At 39.1% G+C, this 27,408-nt stretch overlaps 2 protein-coding genes across 3 annotated transcripts in view; one reads left to right on the top strand and one right to left on the bottom strand.

Moving 5' to 3' along the window:
- The window catches only part of CCDC148 (coiled-coil domain containing 148), a 110,961-nt gene extending 106,423 nt beyond the window's left edge, over window positions 1-4,538 (bottom strand). For both annotated transcript variants that reach the window (XR_010920130.1, XM_067549881.1), the window contains exon 1: window positions 4,327-4,538. The gene's annotated coding sequence lies outside the window, so the exon portion shown is untranslated. The remainder of the gene's footprint in view (window positions 1-4,326) is intronic.
- Window positions 4,539-4,932: 394 nt separating this feature from the next.
- PKP4 (plakophilin 4) overlaps window positions 4,933-27,408 on the top strand; it is a 244,646-nt gene continuing 222,170 nt past the window's right edge. The window contains 1 exon segment of the mRNA XM_067549418.1: window positions 4,933-5,073. The gene's annotated coding sequence lies outside the window, so the exon portion shown is untranslated.

Genomic DNA, 27,408 nt, shown 5'->3' with positions numbered 1-27,408 from the left:
GTAGTGGGTGTTTTGAAGAAGGAATTAATTGCTTATCTCTCCAGATAGCCGAAGAGGGTGTGTGACATACATGCTCTGGCAGTCAGGATATTTAATTTGTCAGGACTCCAAGGCCATTGTTTTATGCTGTAAGAGTTTTGTTATTCCTACTGAACCCATTTTTGTTGTGCAGTGTGCATAGCAGCATTTGGTGACAACAAAATGGAACCTGTAACTGTGAATGAATGCAGAGTGCTGTGTGCTACCACACTGTTCGTTACATAATTTTTTGTGGCGGAGGTTAGATTTCTAGAATCCAATTTTCTTTTTGCAGTTTCCCTGCAAAAGTCACAGCTTGGACTTCTGTATCCCTGGCCTGATGGGAAGAATTTTTGGCATTTGGTAATTTTCTCAGTACAGATTAAATTTACAGCTCACAATATAAAACTAAGGTTTAACAGGCAGATGGGTAGGTTTATGGACTTATTGGGAGTTGGTAGAGGTATCACTACAGTTGGTAGATACTGCAATGGACCCTAACACAACTTTCCCTATTAAGGGTTACTGCTGCCTGTGATCTTCAGAACTGGTTATATCCTGCTACTGAGTGTATTTTCCTAAAGAGTTACTATAAGGTTGGGATAGGGAATACCTTTAGGCCAAGATAGTTGCTAATTACTCTCTATCCTCATTTAGGACTTGGCTCTTAATTCTGCCTCCGATCTGCTCACTGGGATACCCATTTTGGGTATGAAACAGTCCTGCTTAGTTGGCTGCAGTAATAGAGAACAGCAAGCCTTGCTTGGTATCCTACAGTGTGTTGAGTGACTGTGCTCAGCACCTTGTAAGAACAAGAGTCAAATGCTCAAACTTGACGCTTCAACAAAGCAATGGAGAAGAAAATTACTTTCAGCTTTTAATTCGGGTTATTTGACAGTAACCAGAACAATCCCCCATCCATCCAAATATCATCGGCAGAGAGGAATATGGTAACCAAACAAGCTATACTTATACTAAATTTATTATTATTTATTATATTAAGGCATGCCACTTTTTAAATGAAAGCTGTGTTCTTTATATTAAAAACAACTGACTGACAAGCAACAAAATATGTCACCTTACTGCTAGGAAACAGAGAAATAGGCCTTTTATTAAGTGTGTGAAAAATCAAAAACAATATTTACTACGTTTAACCAATGGATTGCAGAAAACAAATGAACAGAAGTTGATTGCATCATGACTGTTAGAGTTGCTCCATGTTATAATCCCGCCCCCCACCAAAACCAACTAATAGACTTTTAATAACTATTTTGAAATCAAACTGTACATCTAAACATATACATCTGAATGATTTCTCTTGAAGATGCTAGAGAGCTGCTTGTTTGGTCAGCTTTCTTTCCATGAGCTTCATGCCCTCTCCTCCAACTAATCAATAGATTTTCAAACTCCTGTAACTTCAGCATCTGACTTAGATGATAGATACAATAAAGCTAAAGAAATCCACAAAAGCAAAGTACTGTTTTCAAGGCTAGCTGATATTTATCTTCATAATCCAGCATCTTCACAGATTAAGGCTCCTGCTTTTGCAGTTCCCACTACTCTACCAATAGCCAAAGGTGCTCCCCTGCACTCGTCTAGGTAAGAGGACCCCAAATATAAAACTATTAGTTCAAATTAAAGCTGCCATGGTAGTATTTTGAAAGTATTGAGAACCTCTGTGAAAAAGCTAAATTCCAATTTGGACCAATTCTAGGACAGGTTAAATTAAGTGGAAACTCTATTAATGTCTTGAAAGGTAGGAGGCTCAAAGCACCAATAGAACAGTCTGCAATCAATTAAACTGCTCATCCAAAAGAGTGGAAGACCTGGAGAAACTTTTTAAGAGACCAGATTTAAAAGTCATAAGAATTTCAGACACTTCAGAAGGAACAATCGACACCAAATTCTTATAGGATTTACTAGTGAATGCAATGGAGACAGTCCTTTCCAAATGACATTGAGAAAGTATATCATGCTCTTATCCCAAATCAAATCCTAAGAAAGGCATAACAAAAGCCAGTGGAAGCTGAAGCCCAAAAATTCAAATTAGAAATTATGCACAAATTTTTGTTTGGTTGGTTGGTTTTTTCCACCACAAGGGTGATTAGCTGGAACAGACTACCAAGGGAACTGTGGATTCTCTTCCTCTCAATGTTTTCAATTCAAGACTAGCTGCCTTTTGGGAAGATATGCTTCAGCTAAACACAAGTTACTGGGGTCAATACAAGAATAACAGGTGACTTGTGATGTACAGGAGGTCAAACTAGATGACCTAAGGGTCCCTTCTACCCTTAAATTCTATGAATCTATGGCAAAGAACAGGTATGAAATTACTGAGCTTCACCAATAAAGAAAATGACCTTCAACATGCTTACAAATCTGGCAAATTACTTTGTGAGATCTTGCCATTCTCCATCTTCCCATTAGTGCCAAAACAAGCTTGGACAGACTCAATCCCCCGTTCCTGGAAAGGCTGTGGGAGAACTAGCTCAATACAGGCACAGAGTAGAGCCACTGTCAGCAATACCATGCTTCCCCCCCTATGCAAGCCCCAGCACAGGTATATGCCAGATGGGGCTGGATTTGTGGTGGGCCCATGATGCATGGCACTTCAGGGATTTTCAGATGCCCCACAGCCAGCACAACAGGCTACTCTAGATTATATTAGGTGTGGCAGCTGTCTTTGGAGCCACCCAAAATTGAAAGGAGGCCAAGATAGCTCAAGGGCAGGATAGCATAAAAGCTATTCTTTCTGTGTTGTGCCTCCCAAGAGGTGCAGCACAGAACCAAAACACCAGTCATCATTGGGAACTCACTGCATATAGAGATGAAATAGTAATTACTATCATTCCCAATTACACCAAAAGTTACATACTTGAACTTGTATTTGGACCTCATTTACTACCCACCACCCCTCCCCCCGTGATGGAAAGGATGTTTTAAAATAAATAATGAGAAACCACCTATTTAGAGCACTGGCTGACTTAGGTGACCAGCAATGCTGCTTTGACTTGTTTCTGATTTATACCAGTTTAAGTGAGATCAGAACAGTTCCAAATGAAGTTATAGCAGTATAAAACCAGTGTCCTTGAGTTCAGAATCAAGCCCAGGGAATATTCACCTCTAGGTCACAGGTTTGGTTCAGTTTACTAGGGTGTGACAGACTTGATTATCTGATGACTGTTTAGTAATTCATGTTAAATGAATTGGTGGTTTCATTTTACAACCAGTCACTGCAAAGTAGCCAACACAAAGTGACAAGCGAAATCCTTATAATAGTATAAACAAAATGATCAAAGATTAAATAAAATTGGAGACTGACTACCTCCCCTACATCTAGAGGTGGTCCTGTCAGTTTCAGAGTTGTGGTACACTATAGGGAAGCTTGTATGGTCAATTCCCTTACTGTAGCTGGTCTGTGGAAAGAGAGAACTTCAGTCTCCAGAGCTATCTCTTAGTACTTGCCAAGAGGGCCAGATTCAGTACTAATATTTTTAAAGGCAGCTATTTTATACAAGATCAGAGGATAGTGAACAGGCAACTTGCTTAGAGACCTATAATAAAATGCATTTTATCACATGACTTAGCTTCCCACATTAACATCACAACCACATTTGCATGTGTGTATAACACATACTCCACAATAAATAGACCAAGATTAAAGTTATCACAGAGCAAACCATAGGTTGCAAGCTAGTTTGTAGATATAGATGATCTAGACATAAATAAACTAGACTTCAGTTTCTGAGTTGTTTCATAGACAGGCAACAACTCAACACAAAAGTTTGCACCCACAAAGGAGTCTTGAAATTCACTTCACATAAGAAGGACAATAGCACAATCAAATTTAGCAGTCAGATAATGCTCTGTATTGTATGGTCTGTTTAGGACCTCTAATACAGCAGGGATATACACTACACAGATATTATTTCTTTAGCAGGCATCATTTCCTTAGTAACTTACTAGCTTTTTCTGACTCTACTAAAGGGAAAACTTTTTCCCAGCATACCTTTCTGGGGCTGTCCCTTTAAATTTGGAAGAGCCAGACAGCTGTAGTTCTAAAGTAGCCATTTTGTAATTAGTTGCTACATCTTCGGTCTTCCAGACAGCAATAACTCGTACTATATTTGCTCTTGTTATGGCTAAGTAAATGGCCCACTCCAACAGAGCTATAGCTATGACAGCCATTCTCTCACAAGACCCACTTATACAATGTATAGTGACAATAGTCAGTGACTGGGTTCACCAGGAGCCCAGACTGGTTGGGAGGAAGTCAGAACTGAAATAAAGGCTGGGAGTCACACTTACCGAAAGGAGAAGGATGGATTCTTAGATGGTATCTTAGGAGCCCCTCAAGCTACGAGCAGAAATGGTCTGGGGGAAACCTCACCACTAGGGTGGGAACGTTTTGGATTCGCACTATGTTGTCAATGTATTTCCCTCACCTGACCTCTTAGGCGAGCTAGACTAGCCTGACAGCTACCAAGCCTGACCAGGGCTGCAGCGCGCTGGCTCCCGTGTCCCCTAGTAGGTGCTTCTGGTTAAGAAGAGGCCCCCAGAGCGCGGAAAAGGATCTTACCCCCACCCAGTTATCTCCCGCCCCCCAGCGACTCCCTCTTTCTCCGCCCGCCCAGTGACCTCCCTCCGCCCGGCCCGGACCCTTGCCTCTCCCCCAGTGACCTCCTTCCCGCTCCCCTAGCGTCTCGCACACCAGAGCCTCAAGAAACTGCAGCGTCTTCTACTCAACCCCATCACAGCATCAGTAACCTTAGCAACCTCAAGTAGCTCGCTCATTGGCTGGTTTAATATGAGGCAGTGACCAATGGAGGGCGGCCCTGAGCAGAACTCTTCCAATAGCATCGGGGCCCAGGGCAGGCCGCTGTGCTGACGTCCGGCGTGGAGGCGGGACTAGCGAGACTAGGCTGAAAGGGGGTCGGGACGCGGCGGCGGCGGCATACCACCATGGAGAGCCCGGGCTAGGGCCAGGCCCGGCGGGGAGGCTGCAGGTGGGGCACCTCCGCGCCTGGAGCTCCCGCCAGCGGCGTCATCTGCACGGTGAGTGAGGCTTTGGGGCACGGGAGGCGCTGTGGGGCATGGGGGGTACCCCGGGGCGGGGACCCGGCTGCGGATCGGGCGGCTGAGCCAGGAGGGAGCATAATCCAACAGGAAGGAGGCGAGGGGAGAGGTTAAGTCTCTTTGAGGGGGTCGTGGCTCCCTTCATCCCCGGATGCCTTTTCTGCGAGCTCTCTGCCTTTTCACTTCCAATAACCCTTTGCCCCCCCACTTAGCCATCCCCAGCCTTTCCCCACTTGGCCTGCCTTTTCCCCATAGCTCCCCAAATCCTTCCCTCCTTCCCTCACTAGTCTCTTCTCCCTCTCCCAACCTCTAGCCTGTCTCTCCATGATCGCCCCCCAAAACTGCCCCCCCATCCCTGCCTGTGGCCCGACTCTTTCCCCCAAACTCTGCCCTTAGCCCGACTGTCCCGAACGCCCTCTCCGGTCTTAACCTCGATCGCCCAGACCCCTTCTCCCCCCGGCCCTCCCAAGCTCGTATTTCCCTTCAACCTTCCATTTGCTTGTAAAACTGCCTTTGCCTGGGCTGAATGAACGCAGCCACGTTCTCCGCTAACCCTTTCCGCGTTGGGCTTCCCGGTGGCAGGCCCATGGAACTGCCCCTTTGCGGACACCGAGTCGGCGGGGGGGGGGGGGGGAAGGCTGCCTGGTTTTGCCTGCATGTTCTGGGAGTGCGGCAAACAGGGCGCTTGCGGAGTGGCGCGCAGGGCGGATGAGAAGGCAGGTGTGCGGCTCGTACTGTGTGTGGGGCGGGGAAAGGCACGGAGAGGGTGTGGGGGGGGGGGACCACACGCTGTTTGTTCCTGGGGCTTTAGATTGTGCTGGAATGTGAGGAATGCGCCAGGGGAAGCGCGCACACAACCCGCTGCAACAGATCGCTCTCCTCCAGTAGTCAAAGGTCACTAGAGCATCTAAGCGGGAGCTAGCGAACCTCTGTGTCTCCATGCTGCAGAGAGGGCAGGCGCTGTGTCTGCTTGCCTTCGGCGTGGCATTGCACAGGTTCAGGTTAGATTCTCGCTGCGTTTCTCCGCGATGAGATCAGTTTGAAGGTTGTTTGCCCCTCACCGCACCCGAGTTCAGCGAGACTGGATAGTCACTTCCTTCCCGCTACCAAGGGCCTTTTGATTCCTGCGCCAAGTTTTTGTTGAAACGTTTGTGCAATTGGTATTGACGTTGGTGTGTGTTCCTGAGCCGGGCTGCAGAAGCCTGGTGGCGGGGGCGGGCGGGCGGGAGAAGAAAAATGTTGGTCTTGTGTGGTGTTGCCGCAACACACATTTTGCCATCTCTTTTTGTTAATACTTGTGAACGGAGATGTAATGGAAAGTACTTCTGTGGATCCTTCTTGTTTAACATGAACTACCGCTTTTTATCTTACTGAGCTGCATTTATACCCTCATAATGCGTAATGAAAAGAAACAGAGAGGCAGTGTTTTGCCAGAGATGGGACAGATAGAACTGTCTGGTACTGTTAAATTACAGGGCGTGTCAGTTACCATCTGAAACAACACAGAAACGCAGCAGGAGACAACAATCGCTACCACGTCTTTCCCCAGATTTACATTTGTTAGCACCAGGGCAGTTTTCATTCTGCTATTCAAACTGTCATAGCCATTTAAGTTGATATTTGTGAGGAAGTGATTGGGGGGAAGAATAGGAGGGAGAGGAAAAAGGGATTTAGAAAACTTTCAGTTGTAGATAAAATAACAGAATACTGTGCATGTCTGAGCATGGTGTTGTGGTGATTATTTTCTGTCTGTGGCTTATTTTTCTCTGTCGGATCAAAGAAAATAATTACACAGAGTTTAGCAAAAGAAATTGTAGTAGCTATTAAGCAAGTCCAAGGTCTATTATGCACACTGCTGCTTTGACAAACATTGTTTGGGACAGTTTTGTTAATAGGGCCACATGATTAGGATATTAAGTTGAACTGTTACGAATCTGTTCGTCAGTATTTTTTAAGCTAAGGAAAGAGCATTATATTCTTCTACTATGATTATTATACTGAACTACCTCTGTCCACAAGCTGTGAGGTGATTCCCAGTCACTGATTATGTATGTTGAATACAATTTAAAAATTAGGTATGCTTTTGACATAACTAAAAATTTCAGATTTCACACCAGAACCCAAATCTTAAATAAAGAGAACTATCTAAGCCCTAAAATCCTCTACTGCTTGTTGTGGGAAGCACAGCTATAGGAAGTTGGTAACTTGGCAGCCGCTTTGATTGATCAATAAGCAACACAAATAGGAGAAAAGTGACAAATGTTCAAAATAAGAGCAATTTTGGGTGACTGTAATGATATATGCAGCTGTTTTAATGCTGACACATTTGCCTTTGAGGATGGATTGAGTTTACTAACTTGTCTGTGCAGGGACGTTTTGCTACAGTCACACAAAAAGCTAAGGAAATTGGAAGACATGATTTAGCAACCAACACGCCCATCCTGTCTGGAGAAAAGGTGCTTGAGGTGCAGAATTGGAAGAGTGAAATGGTTTTTAAAATTTTTGGCGTCTGGGGTGTGTTTCCACACAAACCAATATTTCTATGATCAATGAATGTTTTAAGTTAGAAATCCTAATTTGTGTACAGGATCATTTTATAAATTTGTTCTTGTCAAAACACTAATTTTCAGAAGTCAACTCTACTTCTATGTAAAAATATGTGCAATATCTTACTACAGCTGAAATAAATATGTATGTAGTGCATAGTAGATTAAGCCTTCTGTCTTTCTAATTTTCCACTGCATATTAATTTTAAATTAAAGTCCAAATGTACATGTGATATATAATTAAAAATAAAACTAACTGCTTGAAGGGACAGGTGTGGCCTCAAAGTAATAATATTTTATAGCTAGCTTTTGATTCTGCTGATGGCTGTCGCTCTTTCTATTAATCATTGTACAAGATTTGGGAAGGTCAGGGAGAATAAAGCTTTCTTGACTTATTGAAGAGGTAAATAGATTGTACACTTTTTGTCTTGGAAAGACATTTACATTTGATGTGGTGAATGTCTGATACCTCTGAAAATTAAAATATTGAAACTTAACACTCAATTTTAACTGTATTTTTAAATTAGGAAACAAAAAGGAAACTAAAATGTTTATCTTTAAAAGTTCAGTTAATCCTGTTTTCACTTTGATAAAATTGTAAGTGCTATCTGACCCTGGGAATATTTTTGTTTAGGTACACGTAGGTAGTATGAACAATATGCTATGTGTGTTCCAATCAAAAGTAAAAGGAGCCAGGTGACAGCATGGCCTCTGACCTAAACAACTTCAAAACTTAACAGAAAATGGAAGGATAAGAAGTTTATTTGTTTGTTTGTTCGTCCTTACAATAGAAGTTATATACTTTAATCAAACTGGTAAACTTTAAGGAAGGGGGCTTTTTGGTTGTTTTTGTTAAGAAAAAATATAATTTATACAAGGAGAGAATTCACCCCAGTTTTTCTGATTGCACATTGGAAATATCACATACCTCGTGTGGCTTTCTTTTAAAGCATAGCATTCTCTTTTACTGCTCTGTTTGTTGCAGATGTATTTAAAAAGTAAAAGAGAAAAGTAATAATATGATGTAGTATTTTATTAACCTTGTTCTAGCAGCTTTATGTGTTAGCAAAATAATCAATTTTTGTTAAAGTTCCATTTTAAATTATAGCTAGCTTTTGATTCTGCTGATGGCTGTCACTCTTTCTATTAATCATTGTACAAGATTTGGGAAGGTCAGGGAGAATAAAGCTTTCTTGACTTATTGAAGAGGTAAATAGATTGTACACTTTTTAAATTAAAATGGTATTTAATGTAACAAGTAGTTCTCTATTCTTTGCCTATATTAGACAGTTATGAAAATTATGAGCCTAAACAGCTCTACAAAACTTGTAAAATAGCAGTGTTGTATGTTAATGTTTGCTATATCAAGTGATAGGCATAACTAACACCCCCCCCCCCCATCCCCCGGCCGCATGTATTGTGTTAACTTTTGGAAGAAATACTATGCATATTTCACAACTTGAATATGTTGGATTTCATTTTAGTTGGATACCATCAAATGTTTCACCTCTTTTGTGATTGGGTATTATTATGCAGCAGATAGTGCAGTTAACTGTGTCACAATGTTATTATGACTTGCATGTGGTTTATTTAAGTACATTAGTACTTCACCAATTCTAAAGAGATTACAGAATATGGGATTTTTTCTAATAGCATCTCAGTAAAAAAAATCTGTTGTATTACTAAGTACAGAAGAATTAATTTCTGAGGCATGTCTCTGACATTTTGTTATGACGTTCTGTAGTTATAAGAAAGTACTGTGACTAGTCCACGGAGCTTAGTGATGATAGTAAAGTTTATTGCTGTAGGCAGAATAAATGTGTCAGCGATCACGAGGTTTATTACCAGGATATGCTTGTTAAATGTGCTGAGAGAACAAAACAACCAACATTGGAATGGAGTAGTAAGAGGATCTGAGATTTTTGTTGGAAAAGGGATAGGCATGTAGTTATCTACTACTTAGAGTATTCTGTGTTGTCCAAACAGTTCCCTCATTCTTCCTCCCGTGTTCCCTTCCTATTGTACTTTATACCTACTATTGCATTTCTCACAACATCAACCTTGTCTGTAGGAGAAAAGTTGAACTGTTTTAACTAAATAGATCTTACAACTAGTTTAATTGGTGTAAACAGCTTACATAGACACACTTAACTAGTTTAAGCCTAGTTTATTTTAATTTGTATTATCATAGCACCTAGGAACCCCCATGAAGGTTCAATGCCTATTTTGTTAGGCAATTGGAAGTAACAAAGAACACGGGTCTCTTGCCCAGAGAGCTCACAACCTACATATCAGACAGGACACAACAGGTGAATGAAATAGACAAATGGAGTGGGAGGCTGAGGTAAGAGTTTAGAACAGAAATCAACTTGCCACTTACCTAATCAGTGTGGGTCAGGGAGTGCACTTCTACACATTGTTACAGAGGCAAGTTTAACTCCCTGTCCCCCATATTTCTTCCTAAACTACCTGTACCCCCAAGCCTCATATGCCTCAGATTTTGCAGACTGTTTCTTAATTTAATAATTTACTGACTGAAGCTAAACCAGTTTAAACCTGTGTAAAATGCACCTACATAGAAGGTCTGCACTTGCTAAACTACACCAATTTTAAGCTACACCAATCTAGTTAAGCCAATACAACTGTTTGCATAGAAATGTGGCCTTAGACTTGTAAAATCTCTCAGGCCAGCTCTGATCTTCTGCTGTGTACAGTGCCTACCATAGTAGACTTCCAGATTTTGGTTTGTGACCAACATAATTCAAATAACAGTTGTGAGGGCACACAGGAAATATATGTGATTAATAGTTTAGAGAACTAGAAATTGAAGAAACTGATTACTTTACTTAAAATGTAAAGCATTCCTTTAAACTTGTATCCAATCTTTGTTATGTGAAGTTCCACTATAAACTTGTTAAAGTATGTTCAATGGGCTGCCAACACTAACAGGATAAATGTCTAGTAGGAAACTTTAACTGCTTCGATGCCACATTAAATAGTATTTTCTTGGCAATTGGGTTGCATTTCTGCTTCTAAACTTTTTTTAAAGCTTGTGATACATGGAGTTATTTGGTAACTCTTGACATGCTTTCCTACTTCTATTTTCAGAAGTCTGAGATTCAGGTTTATATTTCAGTTTTTGAATATTTGAAGAAGTCCCTCACCCTTTAAATTCCAAATGGTTAGAGGTACTACACTGAATTTCTTATTTATCAAGAAATTTCTGTGTTATACCATTTTTACTTGGATTTGCCCTGGTACAAGATTTTAAGCTGTAAATCTAAGAATAAACTGTAAGGATAACTGTGGCAGGTTCAAATATAAATAAGTTGATCAGTCACACATCACCAAGTGAATTTAGCTCATGCTTCTTAGAGTCCTTGTTGTCATAGAACCGGTATTTTTAAAAAATGCGAACTAGTATTTATCTGAAAGAGAAACTGTCCTTTCTAACTTCCAGTTAGTTGTTTTACAGGATTTAAACCATTATATTGAAAACTCTGGTGGTGGTTTTTCTGTTCTTAAGGACATTTCTCTTGGGGCAAAGGTGAGTGTGTCAAGCTGATATTAGTATCCTTTTCATTTTTAAAAAGTATGTTAATTACAATATAGACATAATATAGATACTGAAAAACCCTATTAACTCATCTTTCAATTTTAAAGGTTTAATATAAAAATGCTAAAAGTGGAGTATTTGTGTTCCTTCATCTTTAAAACGCAAGTTGTGCTATTGTATACTGTATCTTTAAATATACTGCACATTACCAGGATCAGATAATTGTCATTTTATCTAGGGTAGTTGTGTTTTCTTTTGATGGATCCACTGCTCTGGACAGAAAACGTAATCCATGAATATTTTCAGTTAGTCAAATGGAAGGGAGACAGTTCCTCTACCTTATGTGGGGGTGTGGGGAGGGTGGATCAGGACAGCTGAAATCCGCATCTGGTAGCCCTCTTCAGAGTTTTTATTTTGCTGTGTGAAAGCAGAGGGTTTCTTTGTGTATGAGTTGTGAAAGCCTTTTGCAAAGGATTATTTCATCTGAAAAATGATTTCCCTGTTTTTGTTTTTTCTTCTTAGCAGTTTTCTCCTTTTCTGTCTAGTTTGGCTGTGTCTGGAAGAGAGGTCTTCACAGATGCATTTTGGGGACACTGAAGAGGCCCCTAAATTAGCAATAGATGCCTAACATGGATCAGTAATTGAGCATCCCAGCAGCAATTATTTGGAAAGCAGTATGGTGCATAGGGGGCAAGTTTATTTGTCTCAGAAATCTTCTCTCCCTATGCCAGTGCATACCTTCCTGGAGCCAAACACAACTTCTTCCTGATTTGCTGTAAAGTGAATGGGGTAAATGGCAAAGGGTCCAGCAAAGTGGTTTTAACACAGACCTGCTTTTCTTTCATGATCACTTCATGCCTCCATTGTGAATCAATCTTCTGCTTTCTGGCAAACAATATTTCCATGAGGACAGCAGGCGAGTAGTTTTTGAACCAGTACTGTCAGTTTGCTTCTTGGCATTTGCCTTACTCTCTGCATAACTAGTATCAAACTACAAATCTTGTAAGGAAAGCTTAGTTGCCTCTCTAGGTTCTGTGTAAACAACCAGAACACAGGTTCCTCCCCACCACCCCCGCATGCATACTCTCACATGCATTCCATGTGCTTTCATTTCTGAAATGACGGCTCCCTCACTGGCTGCAATCCAGGCCAGGGTGGAGTGGAGGAGGAACTTCCTGTTTTAATGTGCTTGTGTAGGGGCCAAGACTCTTTTGGTTACCTTAAAGCCACAAGTCCCTCTTTACATCCATGTCCTTAGGCTCAAGGCAGATTTAAAGAGGGCAGTATTACTTAGCAAATTCTCTTTAACCCTTCACTGCTGTTATATTCACTTCTAACCTATCTCAGTATTCCTAAGAAATATGATTTTAGGACAGAAATGTTAGCGTATGTGAGCAGGGAACATCTTAGTCTTTTCCCTTGCTCAGTTCTCCTATTGAAAGGGGAAAAAAGATAAGGGCAGGAAGAAACTAGCAGTTCCTGCATCTCAGCACTGAAATAGTATATTGGCATGACTTACTACAAAAAAACTATGGAGACAGCTGTATCATGGGATTGAAACTAAATTAAGCCCTCTAAAAAGAAGGATCCTAAGTGAATGCTATCCCCTAGCCAAGTGGTGTAGAAATAGTTTAAGAATGTTTTGCTTTTGCTATCTTATTTCAAAAATCCAAATGTTGAGGCCACCTAAGTCTTTAAAGATGTTCGTTTTAATCCAGAGTGCATGGATTTCTGAGATCCTTGGAAAAACCTATTTTTGTTCTATAATACTTCAGTACATCAGAGTTAGTTTGTTTTTAAATCCTACAAGAAGCAATTCGCTCTTTTAAAAAAAAATGGGATTAAGCTATCTGGGAGGTGAAGTCCTCAATGAAGAAGGGCCTCAAGCTTTACATCTGACTTTCTTATGTTTTTGGTCCACTCTTCTTTCTTGGACAAAAAATCTTGTACAGTATTTACAGAAGACTTTCCACACCCTCTTTCCCACCTTCCCATATCATGTCAGGACGGTTCTATCTAGCGGTCCTTGAAGACACCCACCTCATGTGGAATAAAGATTTTATTCTAACAAGACATGTATCAGTTCAGGTCTGCCTTCAGTATCTCAAGCTCACAAGGCAAATTTGTTGATTTAGTATTTGACAGAAAGTTTCCACTTCCTACATGTAATTTCTAAATTTCCTTGTATGGAGGGAGAGGTTTCTGGAGGATTTACCTTCCTTGCCTTTCTATTACTGATAAAAAATTTTTAATTAAAAGTTTAAAAGGTATCCAGCATATCATCATCTCCGCTAGGTTTTGCCTAGTATGGTGTTATCTTAATATGTAGGTTGAATAATTAGGCCCTTTACATGTTCATGTCCTGAATGATGTAGGGATGTTCTCCCTTGAAAACCTATAGGCGATCTGTTCTATGGCAAACTTCCAACAGACACTCCCTCTGTGTGAGTTCCAAGAGAGGTTTGTTTCTTGAGTCTTCTCTACATTGCAACAAGTACACATTGCTGCAGTGGATGCAGCAGAACTGATGCTGACCATAACTTAACTACAGGTAGGCTTGGAAGCATTAGTTTTTTATCAGTAAATGTTTGTAAGTTTCTATTTCACCATACACTCAGAAACTAATGAACAAATATTTCCATCAATAATTGAAATTTACAGATAGGCAAAATAAGAAAAATGTTGCTTGAGAACTTGAGAGTTTGGTATAAGAATATTTACTTTGTATATTTTGACATACGATGTTGACAATTTTGTGTTTTAACAGTTATAAATCTTTAATCTTTTGAATCTCAACATATATTGTCAATACATAATTACTATCTGACCCATCCATTATTTCCTGAAACTGTGAAAATTTAAATAGAAATAAAAAAACCTTTACAAATAAACATTGATATTATCTGTCAAAAGTATATACATATATAAAAACAAGTTATACCAAGCCTATTTTTAACTACAATGTTCAGCATTGTTTCATAGACAATAGGTTTTTATGACTATTTCTGAAATGAACAATTTGTCCCTGGCTACACTTGTAGTTAAACTGTGGTTAGTATCAATTCTGCTGCACCTATTGCAATATACCCATTTTCAGTAATGATAGCTCTTGTAGTGTAGAGAACATCTATAGAGATAGGGTAACAGTTAGTTTGCAAGTGTGAAAAATCAGGACAAGGGGTGAAAGGTACTAGGCACCTATATAAGATAAAGCTCTGAATATTGGGAATGTCCCTATAAAATTGGGACTTCTGGTCACACTAGATGGGGGAACCACGCTTGGCTCAGGGCAGAGGTTCAATGTAACAGCTGTTAGAAACACTATAACATCATGTGTTTGAGAGAGATGACAATCTTCTGTAATAAATACTTTATTTTATTTATTTATCTTACAGCAAGTACCTTAGCAAGAGGTTAGCTAATTTATATCCTACCAAAAGAATGTTATTTTCCCCTTCCTGACCTCACCCAGGACACTTTTTCTAACTGGCAAGTGGGATCTAACTCAAGAGAGCCTCTAATCACAACAAAATTAGACTCCTTGAAGGAAGAAGTAGGTCAGGACTGTTTTGCAAAGTTCACAAATTCTGCTAAGAGCAATAGGTGTCCAGAAGCTTGAGCAAGGGCCTCTTGGTAATTAACTGGTGTTTTTTTTTGTTTTTTTTTCCACCTTCCCACTAATATCAAAAGGTAAATGGTCCAAGTCCAGATGTTGGTCATACTATTAGTTTTGCTGATCACAACTTTATGCTGTAATTTGGATGTGGGTGTCCAAAATCAAACAGAACCTTCAAAATATAGTGAACCTGATGCATTAGGCATCTTCAAATTCCTAGTGTCTGCAGCTTCCTTTGTAAACTTGGACTTACTGAGCAATACAGAGATTCTGGGAAAAATGGGATTTTGGCTAAAACATTACTCTTATAGTGATTTCTTCCCTCTTCTCCCTCCCCCCACCTCTCCATAAAATCTAGCTTAGAATTTTTTCCCCACAGCTTCTGGAAGGGAATTTATTTAGACGTTACAAAACCATGCCTCGTTCTTCAGCCTTTGCTTGCATCCAAATATTTCTCACTTAATTGTTTTGACTCATGATTGCTTTCTAATGAGGCAACCTGGGGACCAAGGGTGTTCTACTGAAGTACTAAAAGCCCTCAAAGCTACTTTAAAAAAATAAATGGCAGAGTCTTGCTGTTTTGGACTCTAGATCATTTGTCTTATGACTTCATTTTAGTGAGAAAGTTAAGCAAGGAGTGACTAATAGACTTCATTCGGTGTCCCTTATTTTCAACACAGCAGAAAAAGTGGTCTGCAGTTCCTCCTCCATCATCACCCCCCACCCCCGTGCTCTGACTTCTGTCTAGAGAAGTGTATCAATCAAAGGAGAAACCAAAATACAGACATGTAAAACTAAGCTCTGGTCTACAGACATATATCAGTATATCTGCATCGCTCAAGGATGTGAAAAATCCACACCTCTGAGTGACATAGTTGTACTGATCTAGCCTAGCCCCTGGTGTAGACAGTGCTATGTTGGTGGAAGACTTTGCCTGTCAACATAGCTACCGTGTCTCAGGGTACCTCTCTCCCGTTGGTGTGGAAAGTCTTCATTAAATGCTACAGCAGTGCATCTGCATTGGCACCGCTGTGCTGATATAGTGTTTTAAGCATAGACCTGCACAAAGTTCTTCCCTTGTTTTACTCTCCTGGATCCATTGTTCTGGACAGACGCTCTAGTAGCCTCAGTAGGTTTCATAGCATGGAATTTTGCCTTGTCTTAAAGTCAGAACAAGAGGGAAAGTTAAATAAGGCTGAAATGTAATAATGATGTCAACATAGTAATTGATTTCCAATTTAACTTGTGGTTAGTTTAGTCTCTCCTTGGTTCTGTTGATAGTTGTATTGGAAAGGCTTTGGGGTTCAGAAAACGTATCATAAGCTTTCAGTTTTGTTTTAAAAAAATAAAAACAAAATCCTATTTTGAATTCAGCCTTCATTTTGCTGGATAGGCTAGAAATACTGATGAGTTTATTACTTCAATCCAGAGCAATGGATCCATACTAATTGAAGGCAACCTTAATTCTGGCATTTCCTAACTTTTGAGTGCTTGACTTCATAACCTGAATGGTTTAACAGGTTTGTTTTGGTGTGGGTAACTTCATAGTTCTAAATGATTGAAAGAGAACAATATTGATATTAATTTAATATCTTCTTTTGGAATTTAACTATTCTGTGAATCAAAAATTGTGATTAACTTCAAGTTTCACAATGAAAAAACTGCTTTCTGTACTTCGTCTTTAGAAAAAATGTAAATCATATGAAATTGTGCAAGCTAAAACTTGTCTACAGTAGCTGCAGCGTGCTGGAAAAAAAATCCATACTTAATTTAACAAAGCATTATAAGTGAAATGCATTCCTGCGGAACAAATTCTGATTACTTTCTCTTTGTGTGGGGCCCTAAGTGTAGTTGGGATGGTGGATGGTTTATCCTTCAGCTGTTAGGCCTGCATTGCCTCTTTGCAAATAATACTCCACAGGAATAGTTTGCAACCAATGTCACTGTTTCCCCTTCATAGGGGGTTTGAGGCCTGAGTTCCTCCTTCCCTCAAGATGCACAGAATACAAAAGCCTGCTTACATAGTTCTTCCTTTCATAGCCTTCTGACACAGCTCTACTATAGGGGCTTAAGTGGCATGGAAAGCCTTAGACTGGCCCTCTGTATGTAGGTGAATTTTACCTATGTGAACACATTTTTTTAAGAATGTTGCTTTGAAAACTTATATTATTAGGTGTATAAATTTAACTGAAAACAAATTAAAGGCAAATTTAAATTGGGATGAGATATTTTGCCTATGCCAGTCTGATAGAATATAAAATATGTAGTGGCTGGGAGAATGTTTCCAGTTTATTGTGCCTCTGTCCCCCTCCTAAAAAGGCATCTCAACAGAGAACTCGCAGTTGAATTTTCCTTAAATTCTAGGAACTGCTCAGTTGTTGCAAAAATGTATTTATCTATTTGGATTGGCAAGCTTTTCCCTGGTTGTGTTACTGATTAATTGAAGATCCATTACTACAAAGTACATTTTAAACTGTTAACTTCAACAATCCCTTTATAGGACATCCATTAACCTGTACTGTTGGAAGATAGCGTGTCCTAATGGATGCTTTCCCTCAGTGTTGCAATAGGGATGCTGATACATATGTAGGCTTGGCAGAATTCAATATTTATTTTTTATAATTTAAGTGATGTTTATTTTTAAGTATTTTTTCAATGTTATTACTTTAAATTTTCAGTTGTGGGAAATATTGATTGTCAGACTAATTACAATAGACTTTGGGTTTCAAAAAGGTAAAACTTTATAATAATTAAAACACACATTGTCAACATCATATTTCAAAATATACTAAGTAAATAGCCTTAAATCAAACTCTCAAGCAGTATTTTTCTTACTTGGCCTATCCCTAAATTTTGATTATTATTGATGAAAGTATTTTTCATCAGTTTTTGTGTATACAGTGAAATTAACATTTACCAACAATTCCCATATACCAATAGAAATCTAATCTTTCCAAGCCTGTGTATATGGTGTAAGTTACTTTTTTGTTGGAGCATCAGGTAAACATTGTTTGTTTCAATTGCTGCTACAGTGTAACTGCAAGAAAAATTTTATATTTGGGAAACTGCTTCTAGAGCTAGTTGCAAATATGAGGTTAATGTTATTATGTAATGTACTGAAATGCAGCACGACTTACTATTGTCATTTGTTCAGACTGTTAACACTTCTATTGTAAAAAGCTATTTTTTCTAGCATTACAATATTAAAAAGTTGCATTATGACAGTTTGTCTATAACTTTAAAAAAAAAAAAAATTAGTGAAGGGAAAAGCACTTGACCCCTGTGCTGCTTTGACTCAAAAAATGCCTTTTAAATAAAATTACAACAGAATAGATTTCACAAGGTGTTTACTCATAAAGAACAAAATGTTGGAGATTTGTATATAATATACTCTTATAACTCCTAATAGTAAGAAACATTTTAAAGTGTTTTTAAATTTTCATGTGTTACTGAATGTTCTCAATTTTCAGTTAAAGGGCATTAGGCAGAAAAATCTACATTAAAGTCTGCTAACATACATTACTGCATATGTACAACATCATTGTTGACTTGATGGTGCGCTGCACACTTTGCTCAAATATTACAGTATGTCTAAAATAACTATTTTCAAAAGTCAATTTGCATAATTATCTTGTGCTTTATTTTTCTTTTGAAAAAAATCATGTCAAAGAAACTTAACAATTAATAAAAGAAAATGATACAAAATAATCAAATAGTTCTAGATTACATTGTTAAAAGCAATTTTATTATTGTATTGTAGTAGTGCCCAGACACCTCAACCTGATTAAGGCCCTGTTACACTTGTCATGGTACACATACATAGTAAATGATAGTCCCTGCCCCAAAATGCTTACTCTCTAAAACCAAGATGTAACAGGTTGTTTAAATTAGCAGGTGGAGAGAAGATGGGATAGCAATAATAGAATGTTTCTGCTAGTTTTTTGTAGAATTCAGGGATGCAGTTAGCCAAATCAGAGCTGATTTTAAAACCAAAAACTACAGTAGTTACAAATGGAGTGTCATTCTGCATTTTTATCCAACAATATCAGTTATCAGGCTAGAGTAGTAGATAGAAAAAAACCATTAGAACAAGCCTATCCACTTGCAAATCCAGGGTATATGTTCTCAGATTAATAGTAATTTATCTAATACATCATACTTATTTTGTTTTAGCTAAAAAATCAAATATAAGCCTACACTGAATATGTTTTAGGTTTGAGTTACTCTGAATTTCCTTTTTGTTGTTTTGAACGTGAATAAAAATATGTTGCCAAATATTAGGTGCATGTTGTTACCTGATGTGTCCCTTTTCCTTCCTGCCATCTGGATCATATAGTAAATAAACATAATTATGCAAGAGAAAATACAGACTTTGCAGTTCTCCATAGCAGAAAATGTAGCTTCCATTTTATGTTGATTTGGCAATTTAATTACAATAATATGTAAGTTCTATATAGGAAATGCATACAAAAATCATTGTATTGTCATTTGGCATTCAAGCTTATCAGTTTTTATATTTCAGAGTTTCAAACATGAGAATTTATATTATTGAAACGTTAACATCTACATTCAGTTCCTGCTACTCTATTAGAGACATTTATAGTTAAACGATCTTAGTGTTACTCCAGAGCAGTTACAGAGCCGTGAACAATGTTTTTATTACATTTTTGTTTGAAGTTGTTAGCATGGCATTAACAGACTCTTGTCCTCATGCATGGTTGTCATGATACATTTGTAATAGTTCTTACCAGGAAATTTGCAAGACTGTATATTGATTTTTTTTTAAAAAAATCCACCAATTTTAGAACTGCTGAATTTTCTAAATAAATAGGCTAAAAGGAATATAGGAATAGGATTTGCCAGATGGTTGGTTCATTTAATCCTGTACTTGGCAGTGACCATTACTTAATGCTCAGAGGGAGGAAATTGCGCTGGCTGAACCCAATAGTCAGTTTTATGCCCTGAAACATCCCTGTCTGGGATGCTTTAGTTGGGGTTGGTCCTGCTCTGAGCAGGGTGTTGGACTAGATGACCTCCTGAGGTCCCTTCCAACTCTAATCTATGATTATTTTTCCATTTTCTCCCCATCTGGCTCTTGAGCTATGTAGGGCTATGTCTACACTGTTGGCGGCCAAGTCGCCACCGTCAGATTGACTTATCTGGATCGACTGAGCGGTCAGTGAAGACCCGCTCAGTCAATCCTGAAGTCGACGCTGTTAATCCACCCCCGCAAGTGGCGTAGTGCTGCATTGACAGGAACACGGTTCCCGTCGGCACAGTGCAGTGAAGATGGCACGTAGAAGAGAAGCACAGCAGTTGACAGGAGTTACACAAGTTTTCTGTGTAGTTTGTGTAACCCCCGTCGACTGCCGCCAAATCGCCGGGGTAAGTGTAGACCAAGCCTAAATGATTAAAAAAGTCCAAAAGTACCTGACCAATGTATTAACATAGACAGAATTATTCAGCTATTGTATTTGACTCAGTTGCTACTGTGTAGTGAATTCCACAAGTTAACTATGCACTGTCTGAAAGTAGCATTTGCTTTTATTTGATCTAAATGTAATTTCATAACGATTCCATGTTACAATAAGATGAATCTGTTTAATCAGGGTGGAGGGATTTAAAATAAGGTGATTTAAGTCACAATTTTTTCTTCCTTCTCCACGCAAAAAATCACTCAAGTCAGATTTACAAAGCCTCAACTTGAAAACAGTGCTATTACAAAGTAATAACTTTAACTGATAATTATATTACATAATGTAGAATATACACAGTATAAACATAAATGTCTATTGGATATTTTTAATGGCCATTTCAATGTTATTAAAGGTAGGGTGTTCTATTATTCTATGCTATAGGCAACCAAGTATAGAAAATTAAGTGCCATTGCTACTAGCTTCAGTATTTGGAGTAATTCCTTAGTATACTTCTTCAGCCCAGTATTTGTTCTCTTCTGCAAATATTTAGTTCTGCCAGTAGTCTTCACAGGGTTTCATTAATTTGGGCCACTGAGACACACATTTCTTGGCAAGTTGCAAAAGTATTTACTCCATGAGGCATGAAAAATGCATGGCCACCTTCCTGTTTGTATATATCAGCTGCAAACTGAGGAAAAAATGTAATCATGTGGACATTATGATCTATTCTTCCAAGTTTTTGGATAACAAATTATGTGCCGAAAAGCCCTATGCTGCCATATTGATACCAACTGTTTATGCAAAGATCTGTTCTTGGCTATATTGCCTGCGTTGTCTGTCAAAAAATCACTGTTGTTGTACTTACCACCTTTAGATTGTTACCACTAATGATTGTAGACAAATATTCAGATGGATTTTGATGTCTAAGTATCTGTGCTTGTCACACAAGGAAACAACCCCTCCCCTAACAATCGTGTCCATTCCACGGTGGAGCAATTTAAATAATTAGTTTAAATAATTTAAATAACTTTTTCTTAAATGATTGATTTTCAATTAAGTTGTGGTTTTGCAAGGCTCATTTGAAAAATTGTGCTGTTGTACTTCTAGATGAAACTAAAATATAAATGCTGTGGGGTTTGGTTTTGTTTTTACACTACTCCTGTTAAGATATCTGAGTTTTATCAAACCGCTGTAGGCAAATACCAAAATATTGGAAAACCAAGACCCTGATTCTGCAAACAGTTAAACAGGTATGTAATTTCACTCCCCTTGATGTCTGTGGGGACTACTCATGTGCTTAAAGTTAAGCATCTTCATAAATCCTGAAGATGAATGCATGGCTATGTGGATGGTGTCACCAGGAGGGTTATGGCTTCCTCAACCATGGAATGCTATTCTGAGAAGGACAGTTGGGTAGAGATGGGGGTCCATCTATCAAGTATCTTTGGATACACATGGTGTTCACTATGTTAGCACAAAAAAAGGGAATTTAACACTTTGGTCACTAGGACAGGAAGGAGTTTACAATTCTTGGATGGAGATTATATGGGCCCCCTGATCTTCGTCCCATTAAGCTGTTTGAGTTTGTCTTCCACCTCAGATGTGATAATTTCTGCTTTCATATTATCATTCCCATTAGCCACTCTACCATTGTCCCCAAGCTCCTCATTACTCTTATTAAAAACTGAGGCGAAGTATTTGGTTAGTTGTTGCACCATGCCTAGATTAATCGTTTCATTGCTTAGCTGTCCCACTTCTTCTCTCCTAGTTTTCTTTTTATTTAGATGGCTAAGGAACCTTTTACTATCGGTTTTAACTGCCTGTTACTGTCAGTTGTACTGGCACTACCTTTTCTCTTGATGTCCATTCTCCTACCCTCTGTTGTTCCTTTCTCCGTTGCTGTATCCTCTCCTGCCTGATTTTTGCAAGGTCCAACTCTGCTTGACTTTTGGCAGTTCTCATTTTTTTGCAACACTTTCTGATCTTCAAGAGGTAGCTTCTTGCTGATCCATTCCTTGTAGGCTTTCTTCTTTCTCTTAATAACCCGTTTGAGATGCTTGTACATCAAATTTGGTCTGCAACCCTTCCCTATGAATTTTTTCCCCTTGTGTGATATGTAGGCTTCAGGTTTCTGAACCTTTGACTTAAAGTAATTCCAAGTCTCCTCCACATTCAGATACTTGAGTTCTTCAGTCCAGTCTACTTCCTTAATGAATTCCCTTCATTTTTTTTAAACTTTGCCCTTTTGAAATCAAGAACCCTAGCTGCAGACCTATTGTTTTATTCTTCCGTTTAGTTTAAATGGAATTAACCCCTGGTCACTCAAACCAAGGTTGTCCTCTACAACCAGCTCTTCTATAATGTCTTTGCTACTTGCCAATACTAACTCTAAGAACCTCTTGTTGGTTCAGTGACTATTTGTCAGCAATCACATCCAGGAATATCTGGGCCCTGCCATTATTAGTAGCACTGTCCCCCAATTTGCATCGGGGAAAATTAGTCTCCCATAGTCACACAATTCCCAGTAGTAGTTATTTAATTAAAAGTATTAGAGGTCTCTATCTGTGTCAGATTGGAACCTTGGCATCTGTAACAGACCCCAAGCACGATCGCAGTGGAACCTCCGTTACCTTTCTTCCCCAAACTGATTTTGACCCAAACAGATTTTGTTTTATCCATTCCATTGCTTCTAATTTCTTTACACTCTACCTCATCATTAATATGCAATGTTACTCCTCCAACTTCACCTATATTTCTGTCTTTCCTGAATAGCACTTACCCTTCAATACCTGTTTTCCAGTCATGACTACTACCATGTTCTGTTATCCTTGTAATATCCGATTTAATCTCCTGCACCAGTAATTCTAGTTACTCCATTTTGGTATCCAGACTCATTGCACAGGTGTATAGACAACACCTTAGTTGTTTCTGTTTGGCTTTGCTCAGATTCCTCATCTGATTCAGTATATTCATTTTACTGCCAGTATTGCCTGTCTGCCTGTTACTGTCAGTTGTACTGGCACTACCTTTTCTCTTGATGTCCATTCTCCTAACCTCTGTTGTTCCTTTCTCCATTGCTGTATCCTCTCCTGCCTGATTTTCCTCCTGCTCAATATTAGAGTCAGGCATGGGGATTACATAATCATCTCCCCTGAATTCCTCATTTAAAGATCTTTTAAACAGTTGTGCCAGCCTCCATCCAAGAATGCTATTTCCCTACTCAGGTGGAGTCCATCTCAGGAGAACAGTCCTCTGACCATGAATGCCTGCCAGTGGTTGAACATCCCAAAGCCCTCCTTATAGCACCGTTGCCTGAGCCATTTATTTTCATCATCATCTTGTTTTGCCTTCGCTCTGCTCCTCTAGGGACAGAAAGAATTCCTCTGAAGATCGCCCAAACCTCCATTTCTTTAAGCATCTTCTTACCTAGCCTGCCGTAGTCTCCCTTTATGCATTCCAGCGAGAATCTAGCAGTATCATTTGTTCCCATGTGAAGGACAATTAGTGGATTCTTACCCACTCCCATTAGGATCCTCTTCAGCTTCAGGTCCACATCCTATACCTTTGCTCCCAGCAAAGAGCACACCCTTCTCTTCCCTGGATCAGCCTTGGTGTCAAGCATGTCTGTTCTTTAGGTAGGGAGTCCCCAGTCATGTAGACCTCCCTCTTCCTGGTGTTGGTGAGATTATCTGGCCTTTCCTCTTCTGTTCTTTCTGTCTGCAAATCTTCTGGTCTTCTGTTCTCACTTGCAGTCTTCTGTGAATAACCTCTATCCTTCTGGGGCTCCAAACTCTGGCTATCTCTGTTGTTTATTCCCCTCTTCTTGTAGGGCTAGCTACTCTTCTCACCTTCCTTGCCCTCCCATCTTTTGTTACTGCCTGCCTCTCCCCTTCATTTTCCAACTCAGCAAACATGTTCCTCAGCTCTATTTCTCCTTCCCTAGCTAGGCTTTTCCTCTGTCTTGTTCTTGTAGTCACATCCTTCCACTGGCCACTTGCTTCATCCATCAGTCTATTCTCACAGTCCAGCATGCATCTGCAAGTCCTAAGGTTTCCCTTCCGCCTCCTCTCTCCTTCCCTCCATCATCCATTCAAATCCCCTTTGAAAGTCAACCATACTTGGTAGCTGCATCTCCAAACTTAGGTCTGATGGAAGAGAACAGAGAAGAGTCAATCAGGCAGCAATTCATACAAACCGAGCACCTTTCAGGTATTCTCTCCAGAATAATGCACATCCTGCAGTTTCCATATCCAGTGATTTTCATGGTCTCTTCCATTCTTTGGGTCCATACCTCATCTGCTTTTGTAGCTGTCATAGCCTTCTTTCCTAATCTCCTGTCCAAAAAGCCTCCCAACTACAGACACAAACACAACAAATACAGAATAACACACACCCTCCCCCAAACTCCTACTTAAACTCTCCTGTTTTCAGCTTTGTTTGCTGGCTCCTGTGCTGGTGGCTGACTGCTTGGCTGTCTTTATAGGTCTGCTGACTAGGGAAACCCCACCCTGTAATCAGGGTCAGCTGTGATCAAAGGCACTGCCTCTTTAACAATACACTCTCCCTACCAAACTCTGGTGCCCTGGGTCCATTCTCAACAGTGCGCTAATTTCAAGAAAGCAAATATGGTACAGTGAGCTATCCAGAAGTTTAACTTTTGCTGAGCCTTGGGGCAATTCCTGAAAAACAATAGAAATTAGGACAGGATGTAGGCTAGACTACAATATTTGACAATTCCACAGCTGCAGCAGTGTAGACAAACACCTTACATCCCATATCAGTATTCTCCAAGTCCATCCCCAAATTACCGTTTCCATCTTTTCTTCCACAGAATCTAAAATAACTTCCAAGGAACCACACCCTTTTTGAGCACTCTACCCATTTAAGCAATTCCTTCTCCTCCTCTCGGTCCACTGCTCTCCCATCCACCTCCCTCCATATTAACTAATGGAATCACACTTAAAAAATACAATAACTGAAAACTGTTCTGAAAACAATACCACCCAAGTAGGTCTTAGGCCATGTCTATGCTAGAGAGCTTACAGCAGCACAACTGTACCAATGCAGCACAGCCGTACCAATGCAGCTGCACCCCTGTAAGATCGCTCACGTAGCCACTCTATGCCAGTGGGAGAAAACTCTCCCATCAGCATAATAAAACCACCTCCATGAATGGCAGTAGCTATGTTGGCGGGAGAGCTTCTGTCCACAGAGACACTTCTTTGTCAGTGTAATTTATGTCACTCAGAGGGTGTGTTTTTCACACCCTCTGAGTGACATAAGTTATGCCGACAAAAGTGTAGTACAGACATGGCTGTAGCACTTTACAGTATTTTTTTGGGTGGTGACAGTAACTGATTTATATATACTTCCTCTTGGCTACTCTTCCATGTATAAGAGGGGCAAGGAGTGGCTTTAGATGGAGAAAGTAGCTTTGGCCCCAGCTTACTTCAGAGTCCTCCAGCAGGCCACTAGCTTTTGTTTTGGTAATGGCCTAGTGGTTGCTGAAGACTGGCTTAGATTTGCTTTTCAAAAGTTCGTGAGATGAAAATATTAGAGTGCTAACATTCTTTGAGGCAGAATTTAAATTTAAAATTAAATTCTGAATTGTCTAGCCTGTTGGAAAAAGGAAAATAGTGACCTATATATTTAATTGCTTTAAATGCCCTCACATAGCATAAGCATTTTAATTTTTTATAATCTACATATCCATTTTTTATACCTTTTTTTTAAACCAGTTTAATTGACTGCCATATGACTTTCCAAAAGGTGGAAAACATGTTATAATGAAAACAAATTGTACCCCCTACACTATTTTGTTTGAAAACATAGTAGCATTAAATATAACCCAGTAAGGAATTTCATAATTAAAAAAATGAAAATAGTATGATGGTTCACTTTCACTTTTTAGAACAGTGGCTATTGGTTGTTAAGCAGAATTATCCATTTGTTTTTATGGGAACTTACGCTTACATGTGGGTTTGATATAGAAAATTTTGAGATTTTGCATTGTAAAATCTACAAAACTTGCAAACCACCTTGCCGATAGAAGACTTGCCGTACAGCTATGAATCCATGAAGCAGATCCCAAAGAGAGCTATCTTAAGTGACAAATGTGTGGGGAATATTATTCCCTCCCTATAAACTGAAGAATTTGTTAATTTGCCTGCCTGTGCTTAATGCATCAAGGAAATTTACTTGTTAATGCTTGCCCAGAGCTTGGGTTTTTTCCTTAATTTGGTTCTTTACCATAAATTTTAATCTTAGATCATGTAAGGTATAGATTATATAATAAATATTGAAGCTTTTTTGGTTTTTTTAATTATGTACATTTTTTTGTATAGTAAAACTTTGACTGCTGAGTGTCCCGGAGGGCAGCAGCATTTTAGGATAAGCATTGATAGCATCAAGTCTAACAAGCAAATATTAATAGCAAATGAACTGGAAGGAGAATTTTAGAATACATCTGTGTTCAGGATGTGTTGCTGTTAAAACAGCGATGATGCATACTGAATGAAATACAGTACAACACATCATGTCAGCATTCTTAAGATTTTGCTAACCATGATAAAAACATTGGATCTTAAGTGTGAATAGTTCTTGTAATCTAGAAAATACTATCAAACAATTTAATTTAATTGACTGTTTAAATTTAGCATCTAGTTAATATTTTTAATCTAGATTTTTGGAGTGTTTTTCTTTAAAACAAAATAAGAACTAGCAGCCTGAAATTTTGCTTTGCTACAATATCAAAGAATATAATTCAACCAAGGAAAGCTTAATTTATCATATTCAAAGTCAGAAATTTGAGTTTTATGTTGGCACAAATTTAGTCTACAATGTTAGCAAGAATTGAAATAGAATATATTGCTATGGCATTCCAGGGTGAAGTCCAGGCCAGTGAGAGGCTGTGTCACCCTTGACCTGCAACCTGGGAAGCCTCACAACGCTCAGCTGCTGTAGTCCCACCTGTCGAGATGCTTAGTATAGGGCCTTTTCCATTTTGAGGCAGGTGGGGGGGAAATCTGGAAATAATAGTTCCCAAAAGTCTGACTTTAAAGATTTGATAGAACTTACTGTAAATATGTGATATTTGTGTTTAGTCATGAAATTATTTAAGTATTCAAAAAGGAGGAAACGTTTTTGGAAACCCTGCATTTGTATTTCTGTTGCCAGCTG

The sequence above is a fragment of the Emydura macquarii genome, unplaced genomic scaffold (genome assembly GCF_026122565.2).
Source record: "Emydura macquarii macquarii isolate MOO-44397 ecotype Brisbane River unplaced genomic scaffold, CSIRO-AGI_Emac_v2 contig_1253, whole genome shotgun sequence".
Taxonomy (NCBI): Eukaryota; Metazoa; Chordata; order Testudines; family Chelidae; genus Emydura; species Emydura macquarii.
The sequence above is the reverse complement of the archived record's forward strand: the minus strand, read 5'-3'. Positions and strand labels throughout refer to the sequence as shown.